The following is a 10,428-nucleotide window of genomic DNA, read 5'->3' as shown; positions in this document are numbered from 1 at the left end:
GAGAGACACAGCCAGAATACAGCAAATACAGAGGCGAATGCCAGCAGCAAAACACTGAACTGAGAATAGGACCCCCGTTGAAGGAATCAGAGAAAGGACTGAAAGAGCTTGAAGGGGCTTGAGACCCCATATGAACAAGAATGCCAAGCAACCAGAGCTTCCTGTGACTAAACCACTACCTAAAGACTATACATGGACTGACCCTGGACTCTGACCTCATAGGTAGCATTGAATATCCTAGTAAGAGCACCAGTGGAAGGGGAAGCCCTTGGTCTTGCTAAGACTGAACCCCCAGTGAACATGATTGTTGGGGGGAGGGCGGCAATGGGGGGAGATAGGGAGGGGAACACCCATAAGGAAGGGGAGGGGGAGGGGTTAGGGGGATGTTGGCCTGGAAACCGGGAAAGGGAATAACACTCGAAATGTAAATAAGAAATACTTAAGTTAATAAAAAAAATTAATTAAAAAAAAAGAACAGTCTACAACCAGACCCGCTGTTATTGACTCCAGATTTCAAGTCTGCTTATGATAATTTTAATCCTTGTTTCCCACCCATTGGAGTGACTTGGACTTTTAAAGTAGGTTGAAGTACATTTCTATCATGCCTCTGGCTGTTGTTGGACTACCCAGCCTTCTCATCTAAGCCAATTGAATAAATCCAAGAGAAAAAGATAGCATTTTCAACAAATGATGCTGGTTCAACTGGAGGTCAGCATGCAAAAGAATGGAAATCGACCCATACATATCACCCTGTACAAAGGTTAAGTCCAAGTGTACCAAGGACCTGCACATCAAACCAAATACACTCGACCTAATAGAAGAAAAAATAGGAAAGCGTTTCCATCACGTGGGGAAACTTTCCTGAACAAAACATCAATGGCTTGTACTCTAAGATCAAGAATTGACAAATGGGACCTCATAAAACTGCAAAGTTTCTGTTAGGCAAAGGACACTTTCATTAGGACAAAACAGCAACCAACAGATTGGGAAGGATCTTTCCTAATCCTACATCTGATAGAGGGCTAATATTCAAAATATACAAAGAACTCAAGAAGTTAGACTCAAGAGAGCCAAATAACCCTATTAAAAATGGGGTACAGAGCTAAACAAGAATTCTCAGCTGAGGAATATCGAAGGACTGAAAAGTACCTAAAGAACACAACACCCTTAGTGATCAGAGAAATGGAAATCAAACAATCCTGAGATTGTACCTCACACTAATCAAAGTAGCTAAGATCAAGAACCCAGGAAACAACTGATGGTTGGGATGCTGTGGAGAAAGAGGAACACTACTCAATAGCTGGTGGGATTGCAAACTTGTACAAGCATTCTGGAAATCACTCTGCAAGTTCCTCAGAAAATTGCATATTGTACTAACTGAGGACCCAGCTACACCTCTCCTGGGCATATACTCAAAAGATGTTCCAACATACAACAAAGCCACATACTCTCCTATGTTCATAGCACCCTTATTTATAACAACCCGAAGCTGGAAAGAACCCAGATGCCCTTCAACAGAGGAATAGATACAGAAAATATGATACACCTATACAATGATGTACTACTCAACTATCAAAAACAATGACTTCATGAAATTCATAGACAAATGGATTGAACTAAAAAATATCTTCCTCAGTGAGGTACCCCAATCACAGAAAAACACACATGGTATAAACTCACTGATAAGTGTATATTAGCTCAAAAGCTAGAATTACCCATGAAACAATCCACAGAATACATGAAGCTTAAGAAGAAGCATGAGCAAAGCGTGGATGCTTCACTCCTTCTTAGAAGGGGGAACAAAATCTCCATTTTAAATATTTGTATTGGCAGTTCTCTTTTTCATCTTTTTCAAGGTGATGAATATCTTAATAAAGCTTTTTATCTCACTTTACTTTTGCACACATGCCTGGCATTTAAAAATAAAATACTAAATTGGGATAAAAAAAACTTTCAAAATATTCTAGACACTAATTCTCTGTAGGATGTATAGATGACTAAGATTTTATTCTATTATCTATACTCTCTTCACTCCATTCCCAATTTTGCTAGATATGTAGAATATTTTTCTTTCTTTTTAATTCTTTGTTTCTTTGTTTCTTTGTTTCTTTGTTTCTTTGTTTGTTTGTTTCTTTCTTTCTTTCTTTCTATTCTTCCTTCCTTCCTTTCTTTTTTCTTTTTACCCTCCAGATTTTATTCCCCTTCCAGTCCACTCCCAACTGTTCCACATCCCATATATCCTCCCCAGCTCCCCAGTCTCTACAAGGATTTTTGTACCCTACACCGGGCCTTTAAACTTCCTGGGCCTCCAGTCTCTTGAGGGTTAGGTGCATTTTCTCTGACTAAACCCAGATCTGGGAATTCTCTGCTCTTTATGTGTTGAAGACCCCATCTCAGCTGGTGTATGCTACTTGGTTGGTGATCTAGTGTCTAAGAGATCTCGGGGGTCCAATTTAATTGAGCTAGTCCTCCTACAGGGTTGCCCTCCTCCTCAGCTTCCTACAGCTTCTCTCTAATTCAACCAGAGGGATCAGCACCTTCTCCTCATGCACATATCTGCATCTGACTCAGCTGCTTGTTGGGTCTTTGGAAGGGCAGTCATGATAGGTCCCTTTTTGTGAATGCCCCATAGCCTCAGTAATGGTATCAGGTCATAAGGCATACCCCTCAAGCTGGATCTCATTTTGGGCCTGTCACTGGACCTTGTTTTCATGAGGCTTTTCTCCATTTCTTTCAGTCAGGAAGACTTATGGGTCAGAGCTTTGACTGTGGGATAGCAACCCCATCCCTCACTTGATGTCCTGTCTTTCTGATGGAGGTGGGTTCAATAAGTTCCCTTTCCCCAGTGTAGGGCATTTCATCCACCACCCCTTTGATTCCTGAGCCTCTCTGAACTCTCAGTTCTCTGGTACATTCCAGAGGGTCCTCCCAGCATCCTTCCTCCCAAGGTTGCCTGTTTCCACTTTTTCTGCTGGCCTTCAGGACTTCAGTCCTTTTCCCCAAACCAATACCAGATTATGTTCTGGTAACTCTAACAAAACCAGTGAATGATCTTTATGATAAGAACTTCAAGTCTCTCAAGGAAGAAATCAAAGAAGATTTCAGAAAATGGAGAGATCTCCCATGCTCATGGATTGGAAGGATAAACATAGTAAATGTGGCCTTCCTACCAAATGCAATGTATAGATTCAATGCAATCACTGTCAAAATCCCAACACAATTCTTAAAAGACATGGAAAGAGCAATTCTCAAATTCATCTGGAAAAGCAAAAACCAAGAATAGCAAAAACAATCCTTAATAACAACAGAGCTAGGGATGACCTCAAGCTCTACTACAGAGCAAGAGTGATAAAAACTGCATGGTATTGGAACAGAGACAGACAGGTTCATCAATGGAATAGAATTAAAGACCCAGAATTAAAACCACCCATTTAATGTACACTTGATCTTTGACAGAGAAGCCAAAAATATACAATGGAAAAAAATTTTTAATTTCGTGGAGATCCAGTTTAAAACCACTCTTATTCCCTGTACTAAGGTAGTCTTATTTAAAAAGTCTACAGGCATGCCTTAAATCCAAAATATATGATATATATTATACTGAAGAATGTTTTTAAAATCTCCACAAATGTATAACAACATATGAAATATGCAATGATTCTCAAACTTCAATGTAGAGTTGCAGTCTGGAAGGCTTAGTAAACTTCAGATTACTAAAACTATGATGCTATAGGATATGAGTCAGTAGGCATAAGAGGCAGGGTTTTTTATATATGAGAACATATAAAAACTATTGGCCTCAAAGATATAAAGAATAAATAAAACACTAGTTCTCAACTTTCTTAATGCCGTGAACCCCTTAACACAGTTTCTTATATTGTAGTGACCCAAACCATGAAATTATTTCATTGCTACTTCACTTGTAAGTTTACTACTCCTATTAATCAGAGAGTGAATATCTGATATGCAGAATATCTGATAGAGGATCCCTGAAGGGATCATGAGAATTGCCAATACAAATATTTAAAATGGAGATTTATTCAATTGGCTTAGATGAGAAGGCTGGGTAGTCCAACAACAGCCAGAGGCATGATAGAAATGTACTTCAACCTACTTTAAAAGTCCAAGTCACTCCAATGGGTGGGAAACAAGGATTAAAATTATCATATGCAGACTCCAGTTGAAATCTGGAGTCAATAACAGCGGGTCTGGTTGTAGACTGTTCTTTTTTTTTTAATTAAGTAGATGGCTTAGGCGAAAGAGATAATAAAATAACAAGTCAAATGAAAGAAAGGGTTGTAAGGAGATTAGGAACACAAAGGTTCAGGCATAGTAGAGTATAGGGAAATTAAGTGCTGTAAGATCAACCAAAATAAAAGGAACATGAAAATCCCCAATGGAGCCTATAATCTGACTACCTAAGAAAAATTCAATTGTAGGGAAGAGTAGAGCTCACATAGCATGAAAGGAGATGAAAATATAAATTGAGTTATAAGTTCATGTGAATATAAGAGGAATAAGGAGAGGAAAGGCTAGGACAGTTTAGCTACATCTAAGAGTATATGAAGAAGTATTATGAAAATCCACTAGTCATATATGTGTGTATGTGTGTGTGTATGTGTGTGTGTATGTGTGTGCTTCATGGGGGTTTGAACGGAGATACTTGCCATGGGAAGACAATGCTATTCCTGGAAAATATAGATTGCTAAATAAAAATCTCAGTTCCATATATGGGATATTGTCTGTCTTGTAAAACTAACTTTTATCTGCCAGATGTTGTAAGCTTACTGTTAAATCAACTCACTCTTTTTAGTTCTTTCTGAACGCTGGATGGTTTATTCAACTCAGCTGTTTTGGCTTAAAGTCCCCTCAAAGCTAACATATTCAAACTGGCTTCTCTCTGCTTCTTACTGAATTTTTCTGAAAAAAAAAAAACACAAAAACAAAAACAAAACAAAACAAAAAAAAAAACAAAAACAAGAACAAAACCTAACCAACCAAACAAAATAACACACACAATCCCCACCCCCATCCCCCAAAAAGAAAAACCTGCCTCTGAATTCCACAATCTGAACTGCACCGACTACATGATCCAAATGAAACTGCATGACCTCAACTGAACTCATTTCAAATGAACTTCACCAAACTGCACTGAACTCAACTGAAATCTACTGTAACCAACTGAACTCAACTGAACCACAGTCACTGAGCTGTTTTCCACCTCTGACTCACTTTTCAATGTTTTTAAGTAGCCTTTCTGTCCTGTATATTCTTGTGAGAGTTGGACGTATCCTATCTATGACTCATTCAGCCAAATCTTTTCTGATTCATCACTTTGTCTGCCCCTTAATTAGACAACACTTTCCAACATAGTTGCTTCCTTCTACAAACTAACTTTACCTTTGCTGTTTCAGATTAAAGGTGTGTACCAAGGACATGTTGGTATTCCAGACGGAAAAAAGGTGTGCTGTTCTAGCCCGATCACACATACCTAGGTCTTTGTATATGATCTCTTGCCAGAGATGCCATGATTCTGGATTAAAACTTCTGTACACTGTCTATTTTTCTAATGCTGTGACAAAACACCATAATAGAAGAGTTTGTTGGGGGCTTACAGTCCCAGATGGTACATGACCATCAAGATGGGAAACACAGCAGCTGATAGGCAAGCATGGCTCCAAAGGAGTAGCTGAAAGCTTACATCATGATCTATAAGCATGAACCAGAATAAGATAGCTAGAAAAGACATGGGCTTTTGAAATCTCATAGCCTGTGACTCATCTTCTCCAACAAGGTCACATCTTGTAAGTCTTCTGAAACAGTTCCACTGACTGGTCCCAAGCATTCAAACATGTTCTTTTTGGGGGAAGTGTCATTCTCATTCAAACCACTATACTACCCCACAAGGATTTGATTAGGAAGGGTCCAGAAGCACTTATAACAGTAAATGCTGCTACCATTGCTTTTGGTTGTTAAATGCAGGACACAGAGAAGTCAATGTCAAACAGACTAGAAAGTTCTCTTCATCCTTAATAGATTATATAGTGCCAGAAGTTACCATACAAGCTGCTGCAAAAGAAAGCATTATCGATGTTCTTACTTGTCCCTGGACATCCTATAATACTGCATGCTATAATACTGACCCAATAATTATGAGGGTAACTAGCTACTTTCTGGCTGAATGTAAAGACTGCTTCACAGTAGGGATTTTATGTCTACTACTGTAACTTTAGTCAAAAGATTGCGAGATTACGGTCCTAAGGATGAACCCAGTCTTCCTGATCATGCTGTCAATTTTCATTCATTTCAGTGTGCAGAGTATAAATGGCTTTGAGTGCTCACCTGTGTGTGGGTCTTCATATAACTGCCCAACAGTCAAGGCTCAAGCAACTTGACAAAAGGATATGTATGAGAAAAGAGGGGACATGGTGACGTCTAACTTGTTCTGTGTATCATTTCACAGTGGTTGAGGTTACCAAACAATACTTTTACAAGAACACACCAGCAAATATTTCAATATGGATGAGGGAGGAACCCCTCAATTCTCCACCCCATCAGAGGAAATATTGCCAGTTGATGAGTACTAAGGAGGAAGAGCCACACTCCTTTGGGATGTCACCTCTGCCTTTTATGGTTGCACATGCCCTGATAACTGGTCCCAACAATGTCCATTAGTCAGAATATATTGGCTTGAGGTATTATTACAATAAATAAAATAAAGGTAAAACATGAATTGGGGGATACAATACAGCATACTAGGAGGTGTAGGAAGGGGGTGTTGTATATGGAATAATGAATTCATCAATATAAATTGTAAAACTCTATGACACTTTCAAAGGATAAAAATAGTATTTTTTGTTGGTTTTAGTGTTTTGTTTTGGCCTTTGCTATTTGCTTGTTTGTTTTTGTAGAGTTTCAGTACTCAGAAACAGAGGTGGGTGGGTGGCTTTATATGATTTTGAAGCTATTCTGGCCTATACATTGTGTTCCATTCGGCAAATGGCTGATATATATATATATATATATATATATATATATATATATATATATATATATATACATATATATATATATATATTCAATCAAACCAATATCATCCTCAGGTTGGGAGATAATTTGTTTAACTTATTTGCTATTGTTATGCTCATATGAAAACCACTAAAATAGGGGCAGTAGTGATGCCTTTGTAATTAATAGCACAGAGGACTCAGATTCAGTTCCTAGAACCTACAGAGATCACCTCACAATTGCCTATAATTCTAGACCTAGGAAATTCAGGAGCCTCTTCTAGATTTTGCTAGCACCTATACTCATACACAAACACACAAGTAAACATTTTTAAAGGAAATAAGCCTTTTAAAATAAAAAGTACTAAAATAACACTTCGCATTAATATTTTACATATTCAGCTAATAATATGAGCCATCCTGGTAAAATTTAGAACATTTAATGGCACATAGTTTTTTGTTTTCTGCCAGCTTAATTTATTTGTTTGTATATGATATACATTTTATATCTCTGATGAGTTTCTTTGCTGTGAAATCTACATCATTTAATACCCATAGATGCTTCCTTTTTTGATTTTTCCTGTAGCCTGAGTTGGTGCAGAACTTCTGACTTTATTTCCAAAGTGCTAGGCTTACAGGCAAGCATCACCATGCCTTATTTAGGAGAAAACCATTACAAAATTTCAAAGAAAACTTAAGGAACAAGGTAGACAACAATGCTTATTATATAATTTTGTATCACTGTAATGAAAACATATTCTTCAGTGGATTTAAAAAGACCTGCTTTAAATGTGTTCACTCAATGCAAAAAAATTAAATAAAAATTTACAGTATTATAATTTGAATAGGTGCCAAATGTTCTGTTCCTTTTCTCCAATCAGGAAGAGAAAATTCTTTTCCAAATCACTTGAAGCTTGGACAAAAAAATCACACACCCCCACACCAACATTCTGTAGCATCACAGGCAGACTTCAGCCCTTCAGAGAGGACATTCCAGCTCTCATGATCTCATTAACCAGGAGAATGTTGGTGGCGATCACAGTACAGGAGTGAAGCAGCTGCTTCTTCACATAGTAGTTATACCACACACCAATTTCTGCAGCCACCATTGGCTCACCTGTGTTCAGATCCACACCTACAAGCTGACCAGTTTCTGAATGTTCAGCTTGAACTTTAACTAATGTTTCCTGAAGGTCAAAACCAGAGTTCTGAGCAAGAACCTTGGAAATGATGAGCAAGGCGTCTGCAAATGCCTGGACCCCAAGCTGGGCTCTGCCCTTCACACTGGGATTGTATTTTATCAGTCTCTGACAGTGCCACTTCTACTGCACCTCCACCTAGGACAACACAGCCATCATTAATAGCATTTTGACACCCCCCAAGCCATCTCTGATTGCGTCCTTAATCTGAGTCAGCATGTGCTTGTTTGGTCCTTTAAGCAGTAAAGTGACAGAACAGGGATTGTTACATTTCTCAATAAAGGTGAACTTCTCCTCACCCAATGTATACTCATAGACATGGGACATGCAGGGCTTCTGCATGTCCCAAACAGTCAGGATTCAGGTCATCAAAGGAGTTCAGAGCTATCCCACCACAATCAAGAGTCAGCCTTTCCATGTTTCTCCTCTTGGCTCTGCGCAGAGGTAGGATACCTTTGTCTGCAAGGGCATCTAAAGAAAAGGGGTCAATGCCCTTTAGATTAATAACGACAAATCCTTTATCTGAATCACCACAGACTTTCTTCTTCAGTACTATGATTTTTTTAACTCTATCTTCAATGAATTTTCTTTCAGCCTTTACTAGTTTCTCTCTCTCTTCTGCACTCTTGTAAAAAAAAAAAAAACCCAGAATTCACTTCTATCTTCTCCTACTCCAAGGACACATTGCATGTGAGGATGTAGGCATTTTCTACTCTTTTCTTCATATCAGAATGCCGTGCCTGATGATCCACAACAAGCCCTCTAATTAAGTTTGTATCAGTTTCAGATTTATGCTTCATCTCCATGATCTCAACCAAGAAGAGGTCAATGGGCTCATCTTTTTTCCTAATGGCCAAAATGGAGTACACCACAGTCTCTGTCAAGACATCTGCAAACTCAGCATGAACTTTAGTCCGCAGAGATGTCCTGGCCACATCAATGAGTGTTTCTCTGTCCATCTCTTTGTTTACTTTGACTTGTTTTAAAAACTGGCGTGCCTTTTCTTTTGCAGTTTCAAAACTTTCAGTTATTATTCTGGGATGAAGACCTTCAGAAATGTAGAGGTCTGCTTGTTTGAGCAACTCCCCGATGATGAGGACATTGAATGTAGTGTCATCGTCAATTATGTCATCCTGCACTGTAGCCACTTTTGCTATCAAAGAGGCTGTTGGGTGTTGAATTTGCTGTAGATAGAAAAAGAACATTTCATAAAGCAGCACATTGCCATCTTTAGTAAGTTTGATGTCTCCAGCACCAGATACAAGCATCTTCACGGTGCCTTTAGGCCCCAAGTTGGTCCTCAGAACATCCTGCAGGCCCGGTGCCGCGCTGATGTTCACCACCAGCGCTGCCTGCACCCGGGCCACCTCGGCTTTGGGATTTAGGGTCTTCACCACTGCCATGGCTGGTCTAGCTCAGGGAGAGGCCGAGAACAACGTCCATAAATGCTTCCTTAAATTAATGTTTTCTGATGATACATTCTTTTTAATTCTTTCAGTTTCAGTTCCTGCTCCTATCTCCTTATATCACAAATGATATTCATATGAATAACATATACAGCAATGTGGTTTGTGAAATTTCATTCTGCCAATCTACTTTTTAAACTAGTATTAAAATTTTATATTTATGGAAAAAATTGATTTGATGTATAGGTTTCTCATATTTCAGAATATTCATTGTGCTATCTCCATACTCATTTCTGTAAGCATTCTAATCAGTCATCTCTGGTATATTTGTGCTACACATTTGAGTGCACGGTAGCTCCCTTACTTCCATGTAGGTCTTATTGTTCCTAATTGTTAAGGATAATTGCACAAAGTATTTCCTCTACATACCTTGGGAATTGATGCTATAAAGTTTTCGGTAATCAAGTAAGAAATATTTGAAGAGATAGGTAGTCTTTCACATTTTTCTACCCCTCAGTGTTTATAGTTCTGCTAGAAAATTTAAAACCTACATTTGCTAAAAACAAATTATCTTAAGCTTGGATTCTTGTCTTATTGTCACCATTTGAAAATAAGTTCAAGGATAAATTATAGACATGTCTTCATAATGATTCAATGGGTGTTAAAAACTCAAAATTGATCTTAGAAAAATGATTTTGAAGCCAGCCATAAAAAGTACCTGGAGTCATACTACCTGGTTTTTCAAATCAAACCCACTAGTTTTCAGTATTTGTGACTTTGAGAGAGTGAATCTGTCCTGTAATTCAAGTTTTTCTA

At 38.3% G+C, this 10,428-nt stretch overlaps 1 pseudogene; it reads right to left on the bottom strand.

Annotated features, from left to right (window-relative positions):
* Positions 1 to 7,819: 7,819 nt before the first annotated feature.
* Positions 7,820 to 9,638, bottom strand: Cct6a-ps3 (chaperonin containing Tcp1, subunit 6A (zeta 1), pseudogene 3; annotated as a pseudogene).
* Between the last annotated feature and the right edge of the window lie 790 nt (positions 9,639 to 10,428).

This window comes from Rattus norvegicus, chromosome 5 (genome assembly GCF_036323735.1).
Source record: "Rattus norvegicus strain BN/NHsdMcwi chromosome 5, GRCr8, whole genome shotgun sequence".
Taxonomy (NCBI): domain Eukaryota; kingdom Metazoa; phylum Chordata; class Mammalia; order Rodentia; family Muridae; genus Rattus; species Rattus norvegicus.
Note: the sequence above shows the minus strand (reverse complement) of the source record. Positions and strands in the feature narration are given on the sequence as shown.